Consider the following 8920-nt stretch of genomic DNA (forward strand, 5'->3'; position numbering starts at 1 on the left):
CATACCTGTGGTGATGCCACCAGGATAACGACTGGGACCCTTTCCCTTCGTAACGCATTTCTTAGCTTTCGGCGCCATCTTGAAAAGTTGGAGACGAAGCTGGAGTTCTTTCTCTCTAAAATTTTGAGCAAGCAGAGATTCCTGAGCACAGTAGTCCTCACAGGAAGGGGATGAAGCCTATTTAAATGCGAGATGCTTGCGGTTGAGAGGCGTGGCCATGATCGAAATTGACGGCCCAGGTCGCCCTTAAAAAACGAGGCGTTCGTGGTTGAGAGACGTGGCCACGATCAAAATTGACAGCCCAGATCGCTCTCAATAGTTTGTCTTTTGGCGATTACAGAGGAGCTGTCGAAACAAGGAACGGGTCAGGCAAGTCAAAACCCAGAACCCGAACCAAAATTCACGGCTGAATCTAATGGCTAGATTCGGAAACTACGACCATGATTCATCATCAAGCGAAGCACACAGAAGCGACGTCACTTTGTCAAATCGCATTTAATGCGACTTGACGAGCCCACGTAGCACGAAGCTTCGCCCGTGAACGCGTTGCTTGCCCTCTGCCATTTCAAAATTCCGCCTATTCAAACTTCGCCTATGGTTATGGGTTTCGCCTGTGAACAAATGGCTCAACCTCCACCGTTTCAAATTTCACCTACGAAAATGAAACTCATCTGTGAAAGTCTAGCTCGCTCCGTCAGTGAGAATGAGCCTCACCTGAGCCGCTCGTTTGTCTGGCCTAGTTTGCCTATGAAGACAAATCTCAAGCGGTCCAGCTCCTTTGAAGTATCGAGCTGTTAAGGGAACTGTTTCACCTATACAGTCAAACCTACCAAACGATACAACCTATTGACACACCCATCGGGCGCACCCGCAGGTAACGATTGTTTTAGTTTAAGTCGTTATGACACAACCAAACTACAACCTGACGGTTGTAATTGACTCAAACCTACGCCTCAAATGGCTAAAGGTTGGAGCAGAAATCTTAGCATTAAGCCTAAGAGAAACTGCCCGACAACTCATCATACTGAGGGGAATAGTATGGCTAGCCCGATCCAAATGGTAATCGGTAAAGACAAGTCAAACCCGTTGATAGCTGGGGGTTTGCTAAAAATCCTAAGAAAAATAGGAAAAAGAAAGTATATACACGTAACAATAAGTAATGAAAAGCATAACACTTCATTTAGCCAATATCAAAGAAAATTAGAGTGGTGACGGATTGTTCCAACAAATTAACAACAAGTCATCCAAACAGAGTTATGACAAAACCACATAAAGAAACATGAAAAGATCCTAAGAACTAATCCCCCGGCCGGCCCTACTTCATCTTGATCAGAGAGGCGAGTTCATCTTCGATCCTGGCCACTTTCTCCGCCCGATCCGCTTGAACCCGATCTTCCACCTCCTTGCGGATCTTAGCCTCACGAGCAGCAGCAGCAGCGGAGCTCTCTTGATGGAGCACCTGAAGAGTCCGTTTCTCCTTTTTGACAGCATCATGTACGTCCGCGCTCTTGAGTCACAAGTCCCTCAGGGTCGCCTCTTCCGCCGTCAGCTGAGCCTTCATTCAGGCAATAGTGGAGGTTGAAGCGTCGATTTCTGCCTGCGGTAGACTTTGACGGTGGAGCAAGTGCGAGATGAGGTCCCCTTGATCCAACAGCTCCTTCTCTCGGGTCTCCCACTCACGCGCCCTAATGGCTCGGGCATGAGTCATGAATCGCTCCATGTCCGGCCCCGAGTTGGTGTGCGACAGAGTCTCCAGGCATGTTAGGAATAGCTTGAAGTGAAGGAGCATAGCCAGAAAACGCGAGGCCTCTCGAGCTTTGCCCATACGCCTGAGAGCAGCGACGCAACTCATCAGGAAAGGCTTGAAGTCTGCATAGGTTCCCCAGCCAAGGCTAGTGATGGAAACCGCAGTCCGAATGGCATTCTGCAGTTGCCTGAGAACGCCCTATGCAGATCTAGAACTCGGAGAGACCGCTTCCTGACCGGCCGAAACCACAACAATAAGTGGGATTAAAGGGACAATCCCTTCGCCGAGAGGAGGAGACTGAGGAGACCGCTGAGAGGAAGCATAGGTGCGTCCCTCCTCCTCCTCGTCCAAAAGAATGATGGGTTCAGGTTGGACAGCCTCCCTCTTCCCCTTTGAAGCGTATGTTCCCGCTCCCGAAGCCATTTTAGATCTAAGAGGTCGGTTGGGCGGCCTCCCTCTTCCCCTTTGAAGCGTATGTTCCCGCTCCCGAAGCCATTTTAGATCTAAGAGGTCTAGGCTTTCTCTAAGAAAGTTTGAGCGAGAGAACTTACGAGTGCAGCGATCCTCTTGCAAAAGAGATGAGTCCACACTATATACGTAGGATCTCTTTAAAGCAAATGATTTTGATTATGCGATTCAAATTGAACGGCCACGAGCTAGGTGGGACGCTTGGAATTCCGCGTGAATGGCCAGGATCTGGCAGTTTAAGACACGATCCCCATCGAATTGATGGCTAGGAGTAAAAGCACCATTGAATCCATCATGAAACGAGCACACGAAGATGAGGCATCATCTTAATTGACAAGCGTGGGAACTTCCCCTGCAGACACGCGGCTCGCCCTCCGAGCTTGAATTTTGATTGGGGGAGGCCCAACTCGAATGGCAACAATCTCGCCTGGGTGCACTCGCACCGCTCGAATTCATCCAAGGGCCTCGACCTAGCCAAAGAAGACAAATTCACCTTAACTCATCAGGAACCTCTTTATTCAAAGTATTCCAGACCACACGTAAGTCGGTTTAGGTCTGAAAACTTTGAAGGGGGTCTTGTAGGCAGTAAAAATTACCTCTGCAAATAAGCCTAAAATCCTCCTGCGTATTTGAGTCATCCGCACGGCTTGAAAATTAGGCCCACCCGTGTACTTGACTTGCCAGCACGAGCCAAGATTACGTGATCACTAAATTCGCCTACATTTGGGCAATCTTCTAGGCGATCAAAAAATCACCTGCACACTAGACTCGCCCGCACGAGTGAAGCTTACTCAAGAGCCGAATTTGCCTACGATCGGTAAACTCGCCATACTCGCTAGAGTACCTGGCGGCCGTAATACCACGTATGGGGATGGGCCTTCCCATTACCCACGACGTAAGGGGAAGGAGCCAAGTATTCCAAGCCCATCAAGTAGCCATCTACAGTACAAGGGACCAGCCAAATCTGCACAGTCGCTGAATTCACCTATGTACCTGACTCATCTGCACGAGTCAAAATCAATGACTTGCCAGCACGAGCCAAGATTACGTGATCACTAAATTCGCCTACATTTGGGCAATCTTCTAGGCGATCAAAAAATCACCTGCACACTAGACTCGCCCGCACGAGTGAAGCTTACTCAAGAGCCGAATTTGCCTACGATCGGTAAACTCGCCATACTCGCTAGAGTACCTGGCGGCCGTAATACCACGTATGGGGATGGGCCTTCCCATTACCCACGACGTAAGGGGAAGGAGCCAAGTATTCCAAGCCCATCAAGTAGCCATCTACAGTACAAGGGACCAGCCAAATCTGCACAGTCGCTGAATTCACCTATGTACCTGACTCATCTGCACGAGTCAAAATCAACCCAAGTGACTGAAGTTCACCTGCGTACTTGACTCGTCTGCACGAGTCAACTTAGTCCTAGTGACTGAGATTCGCCTGAACATTCAAGCAACCAGACCCGGCGAATGAGGAATTCACCAGACTCGCCAGAGCGCCTGGCGGCCGCAACACCACGTACAGGGATGGGCCTTCCCATTACCCACAATGTGAATGGAGGAGTACAACGCTCTGAGCCCATCAAGTGGCCGCTCACAGTACATGTGAGAAACATGGTATCTCCCAATAGTACATGGTCACATCCTATGATTCAGGGAACGGCCACGCCATCTCTCCCCTATTTAAGAGCCTCTGCTACCCACGAAAAAGGGGGGTAAAAATTAGAGTTTCAGAGATTGAGAGTCCGTTCATAGTTAATTGATCAAATCAATCGGTTAGCTGAACCGTTAGCTCTCAGTTCTCAGCTCTGATCGCCATTTAGACTCAGAGACTCGAACTCGATTAACACGAGCTTCTACTGCGCATTGAAGCCCACCAGCAACCTAGATCGAATCGTCCAAGGGAAGCAAACACGGTGCGAGAATCGAGCGAGGCGTCCTATCGCTATCAAAGTCCCCACGTTAAATAAGGAGGGCATTCCCTCCGCTTCTGTTGTAATTTTGATTCGTTAGTTTATAATAAGCTATTCTTATAGATACAAACAAAATCCCATTTCGGGAAATCAAAATTTACACCTACACTATCCAAAACTGGTATCCACTATCGAGGATTGATAACTTGTTCAACCAGCTACAAGGAACGCAACATTTCTCGAAGATTGATCTTTGTTTTGGTTATCATCAGTTGTGAGTTCGGGAGATGGATATTTCCAAGACTGCCTTTCTGACTCGATATGGATCCTTCGAGTTCCTTGTCATGCTATTTAGGCTGACCAATGCACCTGTAGTATTCATGGATTTGATGAACTAAGTTTTTCGTCCATACTTGGACTAGTTCGTAATCGTTTTTGTCGACGACATCCTTATATATTTGAGGTCAGAGGCAGAGCACAAGCGACATCTTCGATTGGTTTTGTAGACTTTGCGGAAGCATCAGTTATATGCCAAGTTCAACAAGTGCGAGTTTTGGCTATCTGAGGTTAGATTTTTGGGCTACGTCATCAGTAGAGAGGGCATTGTAGTTGATCCAGCTAAAGTTGAGGTGGTACTGGATTAGGAGTCGCCGAAGACAGTTTCAGAGATCTGTAATTTCTTGGGTTTGGCCGACTATTACAGGAAGTTCATTCAGGACTTTTCAAAGATTGCGATGGTACTTATACGTCATACAAAGAAGGGTGTATAGTTTGTTTGGGGAACGGAGTGCCAAGAGGCATTTGAGACTTTGAAGGCTAAGTTGACTACAGTGCCGGTGTTGATCATTCTGAGCAGTGATAAGACTTTTGTTGTCTAGACGGATGTGTCATTGTCAGGTCTCAGAAGTGCTTTGATGCAGACCTAGAGAGTGATGGCCTACATTTCGAGGTAGTTGAGGACTCATGAGCAGAATTATCCCACGCATGACTTGGAGATATCAGAAGTGGTCTTCGCACTAAAGACATGGATGCACTATCTGTATGGAATACAGTTTGAGCTATTTACGGATCATTAGAGTTTGAAGTATATTTTTTCTCAGAAAGAGCTGAATCAGAGACAATGACGATGGGTCAAATTTATTAAGAATTATGAGTTCATGTTTTAGTACCTTCCGAGGTAGGCGAACATAGTAGCAGACGCGTTGAGCAAGAAGCGCCAGCATTGGATTGTGGCTTTGAGGTTCTCGTTGTATCGAGATCTTCACACCCTTAGCCAGTTTGATTTTAGGCCAGATCTCTACGGGAGCAGTGCATTTTTAGGAGCTATGTCAGTGCAGTCATCTTAGAGTGATAGAGTGGTCAGAGCTCAGCTAGAGGACTCTTTGATTCAAATATGAAAGGAGGAGATTTCCAAAGAGCCAAAAGCTGATTGGACCATTGAAGTAAATGGAGGACTTCGAATGAAGGACCGAATAGTGATGCTAAGTGATCCATAGTTGAAGAAAGACTTATTTGATGAGAAGCATCGCACCAAGTACACAATGCATCCAGACACCACAAAAATATACAATGACCTAAAGAGACACTTTTGGTGGAACGACATGCGTAGGGAGATTACCGAGCATGTGGCTAAGTGTTTTACTTGCTAACAAGTGAAGGTAGAACACCAGAGACTAGCAGGAACGCTACAGCCTTTACCTATTTTGGAGTGGAAATGAGTAGATATTTCCATGGACTTCATTGTAGGATTGCCGAGATCGAAGAAGGGGAACGATTCAGTTTGGGTGATAGTTAATCGGTTAACAAAATCAGCATATTTTATACCAGTAAAGACAACCTATACAGTGGAGATTTATGTGAGGATATTTATCCAGGAGACCGTGAGATTGTATAGAATTCCAAAGATGATTGTATCAGACTGAGGCTCAGTTTTCACTTCACACTTTTGGAGGAGCTTCCAGAATCCTTTCGGTAGCCAGTTATCATACTCTAGTGTTTTTCACCCGCAGACAGATAGGCAAACGGAAAGAGTTAATTAGGTATTGGAGGGCATGTTATGGGCATGTGTTATAGACTTTCAGGATAGTTAGGAGGACCACATTCCATTAATTGAATTTACTTATAATAATAGTTATCAAGCAATTATTAGGATGACACTGTATGAAGGATTGTACGGGAGGCCTTGCAGATCGCCTATTTGTTAGGCAGAACCATAGGATAGCCTATTGCTTAGATCAGAGTTAGTAAGACAGACCACAGAGAAGGTGGCAGTGATTTAGGAGCACATTCTTACAATACAGAGTCATCAAAAGAGTAATGCAGATCAGAGACGACGATCGCTAGAGTTCCAGGTTGGGGACAATACATTGGTTGGGGACTATGTATTGTTGAAAGTATCACCAATGAAGGGAGTTTAGCGATTTGGTAGATGAGGAAAGCTTTCCCTGAGGTATATTGGTCCGTTCAGGATAGTGGAGCGCATTAAAGCCATTTCATATCAGTTAGACCTTCCAGCATCAATGTCGAGTATACATAATGTCTTTCATATTTCAATACTTAAGAAGCATCTACGTGACGAGGAGCAGCAGCGAGTGTTAGACGCGTCAGAGATTGAAATTCATGATGATTTGACTGCTATTGAAATTCCTTTGTGTATTCTTGCCAAGGAGGACAAGAAAGTTAGAAACAAAGTGATTCCTCTAGTCAAAGTTTAATGGAATCGAAAAGGAGCTAAGGAGGCTTTTTGGGAGTGCGAAGAGGATATGCGTCGCGACTACCCGCACCTGTTTGAGTAGGTAAATTGATTGATTGATTATGATTTATTTTTGTTTACGATTTATTTATATGATTATATTTATATTTAACGCTAGAATGGGGGTACTAACACTTAGCTCCTTAGAACACATGGTATATATGGCGGTTCCTTGTTTGGATTTTTCGTCCGACGTACAAGTTCCGCTTAGTTAGGAGTTAAGTAAGAGTATTCGCATTCGAGATGGTTAAGTGTAGATATTGCTATGTTTCATATCTAGGAATTAATGTTATGAGATATGTACGGGAGGATTTTCTTATCTGAATTATTCCCTCTTAGTGCTTTTCTCATATTAGTAATACCTAAGATACGATCGCAAAATTTCAAGGACGAAATTCTTTTGAGGGGGAAGAATGTAAAACCCCATAAATTTAAATATTATATGATAAATAATAATAATTATGTTATATGGTGATAAATAATATATTCTAATTTTTGAGTATGCTAGGGATTGATTTGAGATTAATCCAATGTATATATATAAGTGAAGATGGAAAACATGCATGAAAACATGCAAAAACCTGTTCTGGGCTGTTAGTAATCGACTACTACTCAAAGTAGTCGACTAACCAACTTAGTAGTCGACTACTCTGAGTAGTAGTCGACTATCGGGATTGTTTTCAGTTTTTCTTTCAGATTTCGGGTTGGATTTGGTTTATATCTGAACCCAGGTTGTTATATCTCTTTTCATACACGTTCAAACCCTAGTTTCAGAGAGAAAATTTGTGAGAACAGCAGCCAGCTTCCTCCTCAAACCCTAAACCCTAGTTTGTGAGTTTTGAGAGAGTTTTGAGGCTTTTGTTGAGAGGAAGGTGAAGTTTTGGCATCATGGTTGAAGAAGGATCTTGCACACACGTGTTTGAGAACTCCAACAATACTCTAAGGCAAGATCATCTTCACCCGTTCCTGCACCCTTAGTAATTATAAGATTTAAAGTGATTAAATCAATGTTCTTCATGCCTTTTCTTAATTTCATGAAATAAAAAGGTAGATTTTTGATAATAGTTCTGTGATCCCTATTAGATCTAATATTTTTCCTTTTTGTTTATGTTAGAAATATGATCATGATCATTAGGGTAAATATTAATTTTGTTTGAATATGATAATCAAAGTCTAACTCATGTGCAAAACCCTAATTTGATAATAAATTAAGTCTTTTTATAGATTAATCATGTTTGAACTTTAGATTGTCAGATCACAGTGACATGAACGTGTTTAAATCAGTTAATACTTGTTTCATGTTCAGATATAATTATGTCCAAGTTAATTCATGTCTTAAATTCATGTGTTATGTGAGAATATGGATAATTAAGATGTTAAAAATTTATTAGTGTTAATTCAAGAGTCGAATCATGTGAAATAATCTATGATAATTGTTTTCAAAGGACAAAAACCCCTTTTCCTAAGTTGCATGTGAATTAAACAAGTTTTGTTTGAGAGTAAAACACTAACACATCAAAACTCTGAGATTTTGACTTTTGTTGAACTCAGAGTAGTCGACCAACGGAGAGAGTAGTCAACTACTCCTTACCTGATGCGTTTCATAGAGTCTGTTTCATAGCATAGTAGTCGACTAATGTTAATAGTATTCGACTACTAACACTTAGTTAGAATCTTCTAGGTTCTAGATGAACTCAGAGTAGTCGACTACCCAGGCTAGTAGTCGACTACTAAGGTTAATTACCTGAGTTCTATTTTGTTTGTTTAAAATATGTTTGCGGGGTTCAAGCTGCATTTCCTCACATATAAATTTTATGAATATACAAGTACAATATCAATACACACACATGAGTATCCTAGAAAGGGGATTTTGACAAGAGTTGAGTTGTTTATGACAGAATTAGAAATTGTTATACACGAGTTGGATATCGTTGATGAGTATAGCTCAACACTATATGGGATAGTACATAGATATACAAATATACACAGATTATACATGAAATAGATATCATTGATGAGCTTAGTTTAGTGCTACAT

Source organism: Asparagus officinalis, chromosome 3, assembly GCF_001876935.1.
Source record: "Asparagus officinalis chromosome 3, Aspof.V1, whole genome shotgun sequence".
NCBI classification, from domain to species: Eukaryota; Viridiplantae; Streptophyta; class Magnoliopsida; order Asparagales; family Asparagaceae; genus Asparagus; species Asparagus officinalis.